Consider the following 16,740-nt stretch of genomic DNA (forward strand, 5'->3'; position numbering starts at 1 on the left):
GGGTGGCCTATTTGCTCTTATTAAAAGAAAAAGGGGGAGATGTTGGGAGCCGCCCCCACATTCGCCGTCACAAGATGGCGCTGACATCCTGTGTTCTAAGTTGGTAAACAAATAATCTGCGCATGAGCCAAGGGTATTTACGACTACTTGTACTCTGTTTTTCCCGTGAACGTCAGCTCGGCCATGGGCTGCAGCCAATCAGGGAGTGATGCGTCCTAGGCAATTGTTGTTCTCTTTAAAGAGGAAAGGGGTTTCGTTTTCTCTCTCTCTTGCTTCTTGCTCTCTCTTGCTTCTTACACTCTGGCCCGATAAAGATGTAAGCAATAAAGCTTTGCCGTAGAAGATTCTGGTTGTTGTGTTCTTCCTGGCCGGTCGTGAGAACGCGTCGAATAACAGAACCTGGTGCTTTGCCGTAGAATCAGAGCTGAGTAGATCTCTTGACTACCACTGGACCAGTGTCAAGTCTAGCAGGAAGCATGGGCGTCATGTGCAAAGCTCTCCTCCCGTTCAGCTCTTTGGGAAAAAAAAAAAAGCAAGATGCATTCTGGGTTCTGCACTTCCTTGCAGCTCCTATGCCAAGCAAGAATCTTCCTGTGGCCATAGCCACCAGGTGGACCACATGGTCACACACAAATAGATGCACACACTCACACCATCACACACTCACACCCAGCACTGAAGATCACTGAAAAGAGAAAGAAGACTTCCAGGAGATAGAACTATGACGAATGACCCACGTTCCCGCCAGACTAGCCAGTGTTCCAGGGTAGCCTATCATTTGACCATTGCAACCATTCCCTCTGCTTTACTCAGGACTGATGGTGCGCTACCTCTCCATTGTGCGGTAGACTCAAAGCTTATACTCTGCCCCACCTTAGCACCCCTGCCCAAGCATGCAGAGAGGGGCTACATTTCTCATCTCGGAGCCCCAGTGTTCTCATCGTCAGAGTGAGGTTACCAAGATGCAGGCTGCCTTCTTTGTAAGACTTTAAACTGGACTAAAAACTTGCCACCAGTGTCAATCATCACTGCAGAACTACACAGCCCACAGAGTGCAAGGTACAACAGCAAACGTGCAGCCACAGCCCGTGCACAGCACGGTCACCCTGTTTTCCTTTACATGCCTTCTAGCCATATTAAAGATCCTTGTCTTCGTTGCCTATGTCTGAAATAAGCCCTTCCCTCCCATTATCATTAGTTAAGGTTCAAGTATGCTTTCTCTATAAGTCTTTGACCCGAAGAGGCTCCCACCAGAAGATCTGTTAGTTTGGGGAGCAAGAAGGAGCTAGAGTACAGGGCAAACAGACTCAGCAGCTGCTCTGGGCACTCAGGCAGGTGGATATCCTTTGCCTATACCTTACCTTGGCTGCCGTCCTATCATGTGGTTTTTATTAATGCAGATATCACATAGTAGATGAGAACGCTAAATGTCATTTATTATTTCCCATAGTGATATCAGCAATACTTCAATTATTTTCTTCCCTACGTGCAAAATACACCCTTAATCTCACACCGCACGTGGCCCTAAGCCCCACTGGAAAGCATTTCCTCTGCCTGGGACTCCAGCTTGTCTCTAGACACCACGGCTTTTCTCTCTAGCAAGACGAAAGGGTTCAAGGGTGATGCGATGGACTTCACCGTACAAGGGCAATGCCTGAGGTGCTGCCTCAGGCTCACTCGTCCATCACAGACTCCATGACTCTAAACACTTTGAAGAGGCCCTGACAGCAGCCCTGGGCTCTGAGCAGATCAGCTGAGGTTAACAGGAGTTTTCCAGTGGCTGAGCACCCTCTGCCCCAGGTCACGTTGGGCCCCGTTAGGCCTGGTTCTTATTGCATCCTGGAAAGACCAAGGTTTGCAATCATCAGGCTTGTGCCACTGGTGAGCTGTGTTTCCTGGCCCTGGAATTAATTCCCACATGTAAAATATAAGCTGTGTGTAAGATGGTTATTTCTCCTTGCTGTTGCTATGGCCACCAACAAGAAGTTACTTAAGGAAGAAAGGGAAGATTCTGGCTTATAGTTCACGGGGATGAAGCCCTTGGTGGAAAAGGCATAGTACACACATACACACATAATTTAAAATAAAGTAAAACCTTTAAAGACAAATGCTCTAATCCCAGAATGTTCTCCAGGGAGAGCTCAAACAACAAGGGCATTTTCTGCAAAATTTCAAATCTCCCTGACATAAGTGCACAGATAATTCCTGAAGAGCTACGATGGCCAGAAACAAGAAATGCAAGGTCCAACCTGCACTAATGGGAAAGGACTCACGGGGTCTTTCTCTAAGGGACTGTAAACTCAAATTCTCATTTGTCTGCCTCACAAAATAATGGTAGAAGGTGACAACAGCAGGCTGAAGTACAAAGATAAGAAAAAGTCTAAGTGTAAATGCAGTCCCGGCAATCGCATCATGTGCTGTCCTAATGTGCTCTCTGTTGCTATGATAAAACACTGACCAAAAGCAATTCCAAAGAGTTTTTGTTTGTTTGTTTGTTTGTTTGGTTGGTTGGTTGGTTGGTTGGTTGGTTTTTCAACTTTATTTTACCTCACAGGCTACCGTCCCTCACTGAGGGGAGCCAAGGAAAGAACTTAGGTAGGAAGACCATGGAGGAAGGCTGTTGACTAGCTAGTTCCCTCTGGCTTTCTCAGATACCTTTCTTATATAGCCCAGGCCTGCCCACCTAGGGATAGTGCCACCCACCATGGGCTGGGTACTCTTACACCAATTAACAATTAAGAAATATCCCACAGATGTGGTCACAGGACAATTGGATGGAAGCAGTTCCTTAATTGAGACCACTCAATCTTTCCTGTTCATCTGGATCAACTCGCTGTGAGTAACTGATGTCCAGCATGTTTTACCTCCTTGCTGGCTCTCCAAAACTTGTTTCTGCAGTTTGGGGACCAAGCATGCTGCTCCATAGATTCCAGTGACCTAGGCTCTGCCACCTGTTCCAGAACCTAATAAAAGAGATGAACCTTGGTAAAGGGCAGATAGGGAGGACTGATGACCAAGAAGACATAGGGAAGGTTCGTTGACTGCCAAGTCTGGAGGGACTGACAGAGACATTGAGATCTTATGGGGAAAGAAAACAAAGGGAGGTTGGTTAGACATAGCAGGCTGAGCCGAGATCATAACCAGGTCAGTGGTCCTGTCCCCGGGTATGTCGCTTGAAGGGAGCAATCTGGCTCCCATGAGATGGCCACTGTGCCCTGGGTCACAGTGCCACAGAGGATAACTTTCACTGTTTAGGGAGAGATCTGTCCTATGGGGTTTGATGGAAGCTGAGTGCACTTTAGGTGTTTTGTCAAAAAGATCTTTATGGCTCTGCCAAAGTAACTGCAGAAGAGAGTAATTTAAAGGGAAAACAAGTTAGAGAAAGAGCCAGAGAGGGACCAAATGGCATCAGGCCAGTGACCTTGTCTATCTAGAGGAAAGAGGCCGCTGTCAACAAGCTACTTCATCTCATTGTATTTTTGTGACTTGCATGGGTTTTAATTTCATTAACTAACTATAATCTCACCTAGGAACCTATGAGAACAGTCAAGATAAGAGAGCCAACCTTATTCTATAAGATTTAGTCTACGCCATGATCTCTGTATTTTGTCTATGGTTATCTCTTGGCCTTTCCCTTCATCTGACACAGGGGCACCTCATAAACAATTATTATGTAAGTGAACATTTGGGGGGTTTCTATTACTGGGGTCTCAGAAGCCCCATAATAATCCTTTGCCAAAACGATTTCTGATAGCTGCATATGTTTCTCATCTCTTCTCTGTGACCAAAGCAGGAGTTGATGCAGAGACCACGGAGGGATGCTGCTTACTGTATTGCTTCTCCTGGCTTGCTCATCTTGCTGTCTTATAGAACCCAGGACTACCAGCCCAGGGATGGCACCACCCACCATGGGCTGGGCCCTCCTGCCTTAATCACTCATTGAGAAAATGCCTTATAGCTGGATCTCATGGAGGCATTTCCTCAAAGGAAGCTCCTTTCTCTGTGATAACTCCAGCTGGTGTCAAGTTGACACAGAGAACCAGCCAGTATAATCTCCCTGAAAGAACATGTGGATTTCAGCGCCCAAGCTAGGCCAAAGAGAAGATCCTGTCTGTGTGTGATTCCAAACACCTGACAACGTGGAGAGAAAAGTTGGGAGATGCACATTGACTTTGGTGCATGTGGCTGGGAGACCTTCCTAAGGTTTTCAAGGTCCGCGGTGAATGTATGATTTAGATCACAGCTCCTCTGTTGTGACATTTAATCCATAGAGATAAATCATCATGAGCCACTGGTAGAGCTCTGTATGGATAAACAGGCTTCAAATAATTAGGTTTAAAACCCCACCAGGACCTCGATGAGAAAATTGCCACCATTTTTTCCCCCTAACTAAGAGAGACTTGGGATGATGGAGTTGTTTCTTCCCTGTGGTACTTGAGACAAAATTAAATCAAAGTCAGATGGATACAACTCACTTGCCCTTGGCTGTCCTTGAAGCTCACTAGGTACCACTCTTCTTCCCATGGAGGCTGGGAGTCGCGGGGATTTGGATCTGACATCTGCCTTCAGGAAGAAGATGTTCTGTAGGATGACCATGGTCGAGTTACTTGACCACCCCTTTGCTTCCGTCTTCCGCCATGGGAAATAAGACGATGGCTGTCCCTACCTCACAAGAATGGAGTTAATAGTAAACCAATGACCACAGAACATCAAAAAACGGGAAGGTTTCCATGCTCCATTAATAAAACAAAGGATGCCTTGGAAGCCATGGATAATAAAGGACATCTCTGATGCTCCCTTTCCCACTGACCTCCATGCTCGGCCATAGAAGAGTTTGATCAAAATGAGTGAGCGACTGTGGTGCCTGCACAAAGCAAGCAGAGAATGTGGATCTGCCAGGCACTGGCCTCCTCATCTTGACCCCGTCCTTCTGCTCCCCCCAACTCCCTTCCCTCTGCTCCACACATCCACCCTTCTTACCTCTGCCCTGATCCTGGGGTAGCTACCAACCTCCTCCCGGCCCACTCCACCCCACAAGTCCTTGCTGCCAACATGGTCTGTGAGACAGACCCTGATGAAGCCCCTGTCCCTCTCAAGACCTATGACAGTCTAAGAACTGTCACATAATCAAGCCATGGCAACTCGCCCTGAAGCTGTTCTTGAATCAGACAAAGCTGGAGGGGGTGGGGAGGGTGTTTGCCTTTGGCCTTTGCTGTGTACCCTCACCCAACCCCAAGTTGAATTCCACCTCTTGAATCTCCAAATCCCAGTCTGAGAGGAACTGAGTCCCACCTGGTCAGTGCTGACGAGCCGGGTCACAGGGGTGACAGTGCCTCCTCTCGTGTCTTGAATCAGGAATGGAACCCCAGAGAGGGTTGCAGGTCCCATGTCACAGCTGACAGCACCGTGCAGGGTAGGGTCGCATGCTCTCCGTAATGGCCTGAGATGTCAAGAGGCAAATGTATTCCCTTGCCAGAAACCCAGAGTCTTCATTCCACAAATAACTGCTGAGTACAGATTCATTTATTACTCAGTGATTGCTGGCAAGAGGTAGGAGCCATTACCCAGAAAGCAATAATTAAGGGTATTGAACTGTCTTACGTAAAAACCTGTGGGCAACACTTCCTGTCCCCCCAAATCCTCATCTCAAACCTCTTTTCTCCATTTGTTAAACGTCCCCTACAAAACGGAAGGGTGTTTCACCACAAATATGTGTTTACCCGTCGTCTGAGTATTTCAGATGGTCCTAGAAAGAGACAGCGACAGTCACAACAGCAGACTTCTGGGGAGGTGGCCACCTGGAGTAGTTCCTGGCAATGCTTATCATTGCCAATGGAGCAGTCATGCGAGGGCGCACACCCAGGGATGTGTGCTGGATGCCCGCTCAGAGCCACAGGTAGAGTTACTAAGAGCAAAAAAGCACCACAACCACGAGAGAGAGAAGGAGAGAGAGAGAGAGAGAGAGAGAGAGAGAGAGAGAGAGAGAGAGAGAGAGAGTATTCCAGGCTCTGAGCAGGAAGGGGTGCATTCAAGCTGCAGCCTCCCCACCGGGAGCCCCATGACCTCAGAAATGTCTGATTTACTTGTCAGCTTCTTCATCTTTCAAGTTAGGATGGTGACATGGATGGCCACCTGCCATCTCTGCTGCACAGGAACTGATGTCTGGCTCACAGACGCCACAGTGTCTGCCCATTCTTTTGCTTTATTTCGTATTTTGATGGGTGTGTGTGTGTGTGTCTCTGTCTGTCTGTCTGTCTGTCTCTGTATGGAGCATGCATGTTCCTTGTGTGTATACATGTGCATACATGAATACGTGTGCAGGTGGAGAACAGAGATGGGTGTCAAGTGTCATCTTTATCCCCCTCTACCTTATTTTTTAAAACTGGGATCTCCCACGGAACCAGGCGCTCATTACCTCAGCTGAGCTGACTGGCCAGCTAGGGAACTGCAGTTATTCACTTATCTCTCCACTTCCTACCCTCGTACTGGGGTTACAGATGTACAGTGCCTCCTCTGGCTATGAAGATCCAAACTCGGGTCTTTGTGCTTGTATGACAGGTACTTAACCTTCTGAGCCACCTCCCCAACCCTAAAAAGCTATCTGCTTAGTGCTATGCATTCAGCTCCAGGCTCCTAGAGACGCCTGTGCTCCTGCCCAGAAACTGTGTTGCTTGCTGCAATTGAAGCAGAGAGCCATGAGGAATTGTGGCTGCCTCAGTAGTAGGGTGTTAGGGAAGGCATAGATTTGGGGGTTCCTCACTCATGGGAGCAAGGGGGCTGTCAGGATCCTATCTCTAGCTAGAGCTGACTGGCATCACCTACCTGCACTGTTTGAGCAGAGTCACACCTGTGGCATGCTGGTGGGACATCTACAGGTGTCAGCACTGAATGGCATGGGTTTCCCACAGCCATGGACCAACATCCTAGTCCCAAGAGATGTCATAGGTCAGCACAGAGGGTACACAGAAAGAAATCATTGCTCTGGGGGAGGATAAATAAGGTCTTTGCCTCCAGGACTTTTTGAAGTGGGTGGTTGTTTTGATTTTGAGGCAGGTACTATGTAGCCCAGCCTGGGCTTGAACTGGCAGCAGTCCTCCTGCCTCAGCTTACCAAGTGCTGGTATTTGCAGACATGAGCAATCATGTCTCAGATTGCTTGTAGCAGTTTAAATGTAGAATTCCATGCGTAACAGCATCCTTAAGAAGTGAGAACTGATATGGGGATTCTATGGAAGGAGGCTGGGATCAGGGGAGGTGGGATGAGCTCATTGAAGTCGTGTTAAGGATGGCAGGTCAGACCACATTGGAGAGGTGGCCGTGCTTCTGCTGTTCATCACCGCTGAATCAAAATCGAGCCACCTCTGATGTGTTCTGTGTCAACCCCAGTGCCCAGTTTGCATCCTCAGTCTGGTTCGGTTACTGAGTGGATCTGTGAGCATGCATTCTTGTGACTCCTCGGCCTCAGTCTCAGGAGACAGGCAAGCGTTTGCTATGGGTGAGCAGAGCTCCTGTTGGGTTCTGTGTGAGTTTAAACAGGTCTGATCCAGAGGCCTACATGACCTGCCGCCCAATGCCCCAAGCTGTTCCCCAGCCTCCCATCAGATGAACAAACCCAGAGCCCCATCTGCAAAGAGCACAAAAGAATCCTGTCCAGTGTGTTTCTGGAAGTTACGGCCTGACTTGCATGTCACCATGGAGACCACAGTGTTAGACGAGCAAACTTCCACCTCTGTCCAAGAAAACTTTTACAAGGCAAGTTTGGGGGCTTAGTGTGTCTCTTAGTTTTCTTTCTTCATTTATTGCTGCTTCGTTTTGTTCTTGTCTGCTGATTTCTAAATCAATACCTTTAGCTCTTCCATGACTCGGGGCTTGTGTCTTCCTGCACTGGATACAAGTAGACCTCCCTAAGGGATCAGGGACACCCGAAGCTGGAGATGGCTTCTGGCATTGTGCTTTCAAGCCTGGACTTTATTCAAACCTGGGGCTTCACTCGGAATGGTGAGACCCGAATGTTACTTAACATTCTGTCAGGGACACACGGGAAAGAGACATTGGATGTTTATAGACAAACATCCAACAGTGTGTGCTTAGTAATTTCATTTGCGATGTAAAGAGAAAGATATTATGAGGGGCAATTCTGTTATTTTGTCAAATACTATTCACCAAAAATAAAAATCCAAACCATTTCCTTGACCTTCAGGGACGTACTTTAAAATCAGATGGCTTTTCCTAAACAGCTTGAATTATTTAGTGAGATTGAACTGTCAGGGACTTTAAAATAAAGCCCACCAAAATACCAGCCACTTTGCAGTGCTGCAGCTGTTCAGGCTTCAATCTGCATATTTCAGCTCAGCACCCTGAAGCCGGCAGCTGAAAAAGTGCTCCATCTCCTCTCCTAGGCCAAATGCAAAGAGGAATCCATCCGAGGCCGAGGAGCGGATCTAGCGGGCAAACTGCGCCTGCAGAGGAACTCAGAAGGCCTGATGGAGTCCCAAGGGCAATTCGCTGCTTTGCCCCTCTTAAGCGTCACCTTTGAAAAGGTAGCCTGAGCCCTCTCTCATAGGGTAATGTGAGGTAGTGAGAGAGTAGGGGTGAGGTGCTGCCCCATAGACAGGACCAGCATCAGTAACTCTGAGCCTGAGATAGGACCAGTATCAGTAACTAACTCTGTGCCTGTAGGTAGGGCCAGCCTTAGTAACTCTGTGTCTGTAGGCAGGAGCAGCACCCATAGCTTCTTACTAATACATCTAGAGTATTCTGGGAGGGATAGATTTATGTACTTTTTACCTGAACAGATCAAAAATCAAAACTCCTAGTACACAGGGAATCATTTCTAGTTTCTAAAGCATCTTCAATCTCCGAAAGGACTGAAAACAACCAAGAATATAAGGTAAAATCACGTTGCGCTTTCTGGAGGAAGCCATAGCCCTGCCCACAGAGACTGGGACTGTGTTGATGATGGAGATGGAGGATGAGATGATGATGTAGCCATGGTAACTGTGGTGATGGTTAGAGTCAGGATGGTGATAATGAGCCTGCTGCCAGTCACTATGACGGCAACGGTGAGGATGCTCGTCTTCATGTGGGGACCATAATGCCGAGGCTGCCGTTAATGATGGTGATGAGGATGGTGATGGTGATGCTATTGATGATGCACTGCTGCTGAAAGTGATGCTGGTGGTGGTGGAGATGATGATGGTATAATGAGGATCATGGTGATGATAGTGGTAACCGTGGGGATGAGGAGGAGGATGAAGATGTAATAAGGATGGCGGTGGAGATGGTGGAGATAGAGGCATCATTTGACCCTTTGCTCAATACCAAGTCAATGTGCTCCATGCCTAATCCGAACCATCACTGCTTCGGTACCACCCCATTGTCAAGTGAGTCTTCTCATTTTAAAGATGATAGAGCGGAGACTCCAAGACAGGAAGGAACTTGCCTAGGACAGTACCCATGGCATCCCCTAGAACACAATGTGAAATCCTGAGCCGGTGGCTGAGCAGTGAGCCTAAAGACACCCAGCAGGGAATTCCCACAGCAGATCTACCTTGAAGCAGTGAGCCTGGAGCCCCATGACCTCCCATAGCACTGCTCACTCTCTTCTGAAAGACTCCAGGGATTTTCATACTTCTCAATTCAGTCTGCACTCCCGTCTGTCCGTTTTGTATAATAATAAGCAGTGGGCAGTACTTCCGCCAGAGTGATACATCGTCCCTTGGGCAGAGCAGTAGAAGCTGTTTAAATCTCTGCCCACCAAACTAATTTCGGTTTCATTCATGACAGCCTGTTCTAAGTTGAGGCTGTGCTCAAGGCGATTTTTTTGCCTGAAGGTATAGGATTCCAGCTTTTTACTGTCTGAATTCATTAGAAGCCCAAGTCCCAGGAGACAGAGATCGAAGACACGGTGCACGGGAACAGATCCAAGTTTCCAAATCAGTGAGGCTTCTCTGCCGCAGAGTAGACAATGCCTCCCACAATGCACCTCGATGTCCCGTGCCACGGTCTACTAAAAGCAGGTAGTTTCTACTTCTGCAAGGCTGACAGCGGCAGCCTGGGATTGAAGGGATAGATGAAGCTACGTTAAGGCTTTGCTGCCCCCACCCCAGGGATTCTTTTTCTTTTGTTTGTTTTAAGGTCCGAGGCATTTTTTATTTCTTATTCTGTTAGTAATTTTTAGTTAGTATACAAACTAATGGCTTCATGATGGCATGCTTATGCCTGTCGGTCTTTATATTAAAGTTCCTGTTCCTCTCCCCACTGTCCCTGCCTACACCCATACCCTCTTTTGCTGGTCCCATTCTGCCCCCAAAATATTATCTCCTGCTTTCATCTTCCATCACCTCTCCAACACACACACATATACACACCACACATGTTACACACACAGACACACAGACACAGCATACACATACACACTACACATGACACACATATACACACAGACACACATGCACATATACACATACATACATACATACATACACATAAACGCACACATATATACACAGACATACAGCACACATAAACAGACAAACATATACAGACACACACAGCACACATACACAGACAAACATACATACACAGACACATATACACATACACACACATACACACATGTACACACACATACTACACACACAACACTCAGACACATACTCACACACATACATACAGATATACACACATACACACAGAGAGACACATACACACCCTTAAATATACACACAACACACAGACAAATACACATACACACAGAGACACACACACACATATATACACACACACATATACACAGACACATACACACATATACACACATCCCACACACATGACACACAGACATATACACACACATACACACAGACACACAGACACATAAAACACATACACACAGACAGACACACACATGTATATACCCCCCCATACACACATGTACACACAGACACATCCACACTCATACACACATACACACACAGATACATCCACACACACAGACACACACACACATATGCACAAACACCACACCTTAAAATCTCACCTGTCCAGTCTCCCTCCTTGGTCTCCATCTCCTACTCAGGGACTCAATTCCCTTGCTGCTCTGACAGTAGGGAAGGGGTGATGTTCACATCTCCCCACAAATGATCTTCTTCTTCTTCTTCTTCTTCTTCTTCTTCTTCTTCTTCTTCTTCTTCTTCTTCTTCTTCTTCTTCTTCTTCCTCCTCCTCCTCCTCCTCCTCTTCCTCTTCCTCCTCCTCCTCTTCCTCTTCCTCTTCCTCTTCCCCTCCTCCTCCTCCTCCTCTTCCTCCTTCTTCCTAATGTATTTATTTTTTATGTACATGCATATGTGAGCATGGTGGAGGTATCTATGTGAATATGTAAATGGGGTGTATGCTCACAAGTGTGTGCCGTGCATGTGTCTGGGCAGGCCAGAGGAAGACTTTGGGTATGCTATGTTAGCACTCTCTGCTAACATATCCCTTGAGTTGGAGTCTCTTACTCATCCTGGAGCTGTGTTGTACCCAGTAAGCCCTAGTGATCCCCCTGCCTCTGCTGCACACACCTGGAACATTGTGTTCCTGATGCACATGCAGCCAAACCTAGCATTTTTAGTGTTTGCTGGGATCCCTACTTGGAGCCTCATGCTTGACAGCAAATGTTCCTGCCCATTGAGCCGTACCCCCAGTGCTTGCGCTCTCTCTCTCTCTCTCTCTCTCTCTCTCTCTCTCTCTCTCTCTCTCTCTCTCTCTCTCTCTCCCTCTCTCTCTCTCCCCACACCACACACACACTACAGACACACACACACTACAGACATACAGTGTGTTTTTGTTGATGATAAAGATAATCATGTTTCCCCCAGCCCTTCCTTTTATCATGAGAATTCAGAACAGGCTCTCCATCACTTAGCTAAGAAACACAGTTGGCTTTCTAGATCTCCTAGCTAAAGGTCCTAAGAAGCAGCTACAAGTTTTCATGAAGGAAGGAATATTTAGTGTTGACTTGAGAGCCTGTCTTCCCTGAAGTGTTAGCTGGAAAGGTGGGCAGTAGAGTGGAAGGGACTTGGGTCTGCAGAACAGCCAGACACCAAGCTTAGAGCCACCAGTCCCTGGGTATGCAGTGGTAACAGCCCCCAAAAGAGCACCTCTCTCCTTCTTGAAGTTTTGTGCTTCAAGCTTTGTGCTCAAAAACTTCCATGGAACAAAACATCTACCAGGGAGGTGTGACTTTCAGTTGCTTTTAAGGAAGCAAGTTTCCACCACTAGCCTTCATAGCCTCCAGCTTTGTAAACTGTCTTCAGGCATCCCTGGCCTTGGGCAGGGTAGGGAGTGGGGGTGGGGCAGAAAGTGGACACAGGCAGGTCACTAGATCTAGAAGATGGGAAGCCAAGCCCTGGAAGTGTGGAGAGAGGAACCATCTAACTCCGGAGCTGCTTTGTGCCTCTGTCCTCTTTGTCCTCCTCCTCCCCCCTCCCTTCCCACTTCCTCTTCCACCCCCCCCCCCCCCGTTCTCCTCCTCCTCCCCTCAGGAGTGGGAGTCAATGATAGAAGACCTTCCACTATCTAGCCAAACTCCGTGGACTCTAGTTGTCTCATATCCCGAAGAGTAACTGAATCAGAAATACGGTGATGATGTCATTAGGTCACGTGCCCTACCTGGAGTTAAACTAGGCTGCTTAAGCATTTAACAAAAGTGTGTCTTTGTGTATAATAAAAGGAGAGGATCTTGGTGGCCACCTTTAGATAGGCAAAACAATCTCCGTAGTGGTGCTTTACTGCCACCTGGTGGCCATATACCTGCATTGACGGGGTTTAGAAAGCCGGGAAAGGAATCTGTTCTACGACCCCCTCAAAACATCTAACAGTGTTTATGCCACAATATGCTTGATAATGGCGCCGGTGAGTTAATGTGTGCTGTGAACCACGGGAAAGCCTAATAATGCACAAGGCAAGGCCACTGGAGATGGTTGATCTGGGGAAGTGCTGAAGGGGTCATGCGTGCCAAGTCTTCTGTGCTTAGCTTGGAAAGAGTGGCTAGCTCCCTGTGAGCCTGGGCACAGTGGCCGCTGTTACTGTTGATAAGCCCCTCGTGGTTATTGCTACTTTTTTAGAATAACTAGGATTTTTGGAGGCAAGAAGGCAGGAATGAGTGGAAAAGATATCTTCCTCCGTAAGCTGCCCTGGGATACCAGCTCTGTGTTTCTGAGGAAGCTGGCTTTGGATGCTGGTTCTGTGTTCCTGAGGAACCTGGCCTTGGATGCTGGCTTCATGTTCCTGAGGAAGCTGGCCTGGACTACTGGCTCCATCTTTCTGAGGCAGGGGAGGCTCCAGGGAGCCTCTGAGGGAAGGACACAGGACAGAATCACTTAAGGTTATTGGTGGCCTTGGCAAGAACATGCGAAGACAGGATTCCTCGTGTGGAGAATGATGCATGGCAGGTGGGGTAGAGAAAAGACACAAAACACTCCTGGTTATGAACCTCCACAGCCCCGCAGCCCTGTGCTAGAGGGGACTGGGGTCTGTTTGTCAGACTTGACCACAGGAACAGAGACTGGCCAGTGGCATCCCTGTGAGCAGGTATCACTACTTACATGCCTCAAATAAAAACGATCATCTATAATGTGGTTTGCTCTTACAATACTCTAGAATGTTCTATAATAAGCCTTTCCAACTAAAATGTTTGTCCAATCCTTGGGGACAAAAATCCTAAATGCTTCCATGAGGCAAGAGCTGGTCCATAAAAGCACAGAGAGACCGATCAGCGAAATGCTTGCAGCACAAGCGTGATGACCCGAGTTGTCTCCAGCACTCACACAAGAGCTAGGAGTGGTGCTGTGTGCCTGTGAGCCCCACTCTGGGAAGGTGGGAACGTGGGGCTTCCTAGGGCATAACCTAGTTGGTGGGTTCCAGGCTCAGTGACAGATCTTGTCATTCACAAAGAAGTTAAAGAAGGGTGGAAGTGGCTAAGGAAGCCATTGCCAACTCCTGGCTCCCATATATCTGTCCACCACAAATACAAACACACACTTATGCACTCAACGTAAATGGTGGCGTAAAGGGAACAGTACAAATCCAGTGACATTTACCAAGAAGTCCAGTGCCACAGAAGCCACGCCCACTGGGCAAGAACATGTGGCTGGCAGGGCCCGGAACACATTTTGCCGCCGTCTGAGGCTGTTGCTCAGCTCTGACTGGAAGTGGGGGTGCTGTTGACTTCCAGGTAATATGCTTGGTCTGTCAATAGCTCACTGTATATCAAAGAGAAGTTCTCTCCTGTATTCGCCACACGCGTATCATCTAGTCCGTGTTTCTCATCTACTAGAGTTTCTTTCCAAGCCTTTATGAGTTCAGGGGCTCAGTATCTGGTTCTTACATCATCCTCCTTGTATGCAGGGTTCACCCAAGAACCCATCCCGCTGATATGTCTCCAGAGAGACAGTGAGCTTAAGTGTGACCTTCATCTCATTTACATGAGATAGATGACCCATGCATGCTATGTGTCTTTCTGAGTCTGTGTTCTTTTGCTTAATATGGTTAGAAATAGACACATGCCTCAGAACCTGGTGAGGTGACTCAGCCAATGGAGGGCAATCGAGGGAGACATCCGACCTTCACCTCCGGCCTCCATGCACAATAGCACACACATGCTTAGGCATTTGTGTGTGCTCTCACAGGAACACACACACACACACAGTAAGTCAATGTAATAGAGGTTAAGTACTACACTAAATGGGGGAAAACTCAAAGCATTTGCTCTGATATCAGGAACATGGATAAGTGTCCCCCATCTCCATCTCACTCCACGTAGTCGCTGACATCTTAGCTAGAACCCTGACATGGGGAATAAAGTAAATGGTATACAAATAGGAAAGGAAGAGGCCAAGGTATCCCATGTCGCACACTTAAGAGAGCCCCAAGAATCCGCCCTTAACACCAACACACACTTGAAGCAAAGTAACAAGATACAAAACCCGTCTACAAAAATTCCCATTGCCTTTCCCATAAACCAACAGTACACATGCCAAGCAGGAAACCAGGAAAACAATAACATTTATGATAGCTTCAAAGAAATTACAACACCTAGCATCTTAGTTAGGTTTCCATTGCTGTGAACAGACACCATGACCAAGGCAACTCTTATAAGGACAAAATTTAACTGGGGCTGGCTTACCGGTTCAGAGATTCAGTCCATTATCATCATGGTAGGAGCATGTCAGCATCCAGGCAGGCATGGTGCAGGAAGAGCTGGGAGTTCTACATCCTCATCTGAAGGAAGCCCCGAGCAGGCTGTCTCCCATATGGCTGGGAGGAGGGTCTCAAAGCCCACCTACTCAGTGGCAAATATTCTCAAACAAGGCCACACCTCCTTATAGTGACACTCCCTGGGTCAAGCCTATTCAAACCATCACACCTAGGAATAAACCCAGTAAGGAAGCCATGACCTCTACAGAGGAGGTTTCAAAACACCAGAAAGGGACATTGAAGAGGACCCTAAAAGATACTCATTTCCAGGCGGTATTTTTCTCTCCATAATCTCTCTTTCACCTTGAAACTTTTGGGAGAAATGACAGAACCCTTTTTCAGTGTTCTCAAGTCTGAGGAGTTCAAGGGTCAAAGGATTCACAGATCTTGTGTGTGGTAAAGCTCCTCCCACTACAATGAACAGCACCGGCCCACCATATTCACACAGTAAATAAACTATTCAGGGTTCTTCTAGCCTAGCCTAGACCATCTCTATGCATCTGGTGTGTGTGTGTGTGTGTGTGTGTGTGTGTGTGTGTGTGTGTGAGTGTTTGTGTGTGTGTGTGTGTGAGAGTGTGTGTGAGTGTGTGTGTGTGTGTGTGTGTGTGTGTGTGTGTGTGTGTGTGTTGGATGCAGCTCAGGGATTTGGTTCTCTGTTCAATCTTGGCTCATCTCTCAAGACCCAAGAATGGCAGGGCTGATCTTCCTGATTTCCTATTTGTGACAAACAGCAGCCTATCTTCCAGACCAGTGAGTTCTAATGCCACATGCCTGTGCCCATCATTAGGCAGGAGACACAGTCCTACTCCATGTCCTGAGAATATGATTATTTTTAAGACTGGAAAAGGAGAAATTATTTGAAATACTCTCTTGGAATGGATGTTTCTACTCCAGCTTTGTCAGTTAATAGAATATCAATAAATCAGAGACAGCTGTGCGCACGGTTTCATTGTACATACGATTTAGCTGGCTGTTGTTCTGTAAAATCTCACTCCCACATTAGATTATTCATACCTTCATTTATTTGCTCATTTTTTAACCAAGCATTTATTATTATCTACGTCATGCCAAACTCTGAGTGAAACTGAAAATAAAAACAAATTGCAACCATGTACGCAGGTGGGAAAACTACACCATGTCTTCACCTTGTACAGGGAAGCAGGCTGCGCTGGGCTGGGCTGGGCTGGGCTGGGCTGGGCTGGGCTGGGCTGCCCTGGGCCCAGGGCCTGGGCCCAGGGCCTGGGCCTGGGCCTGGGCTGGGCTGTGCTGAGTGACCATTCATTTGGTTAGTTTTACATTTGGTTGTCACACGTGGCTTTATGTGGGGTGATATTCATTTTCTACTGTTTTTAAAGCTGTGGCCAATGTTAAAAACAAACATCTAAAGATACAGAGCCTGGCAAGATGGCTCAGTGGTTAAGTACACTTGTGCTGCAGACATGGTCCTGGACCCCAGCATCTGTGTTACAAGCAGGTCATCCCAGCTAACACCTGCAAGCCTC

General features: G+C 47.4%; 1 protein-coding gene and 1 long non-coding RNA gene across 5 annotated transcripts in view; one reads left to right on the forward strand and one right to left on the reverse strand.

Annotated features, from left to right (window-relative positions):
* The window catches only part of Cdh13 (cadherin 13), a 1,184,913-nt gene that overhangs the window by 911,945 nt on the left and 256,228 nt on the right, over nucleotides 1–16,740 (forward strand). The gene's annotated exons all lie outside the window — the stretch shown is intronic.
* Nucleotides 373–5,496, reverse strand: Gm31893. Its single transcript, XR_003947472.1, has 4 exons — nucleotides 5,293–5,496; nucleotides 4,476–4,581; nucleotides 2,865–2,963; nucleotides 373–513 (listed from the first exon to the last, which is right to left on the reverse strand). It is a non-coding gene; the product is annotated as a predicted gene, 31893 (long non-coding RNA).

The sequence above is a fragment of the Mus musculus genome, chromosome 8 (genome assembly GCF_000001635.26).
Source record: "Mus musculus strain C57BL/6J chromosome 8, GRCm38.p6 C57BL/6J".
In the NCBI taxonomy this organism is placed as follows: Eukaryota; Metazoa; Chordata; class Mammalia; order Rodentia; family Muridae; genus Mus; species Mus musculus.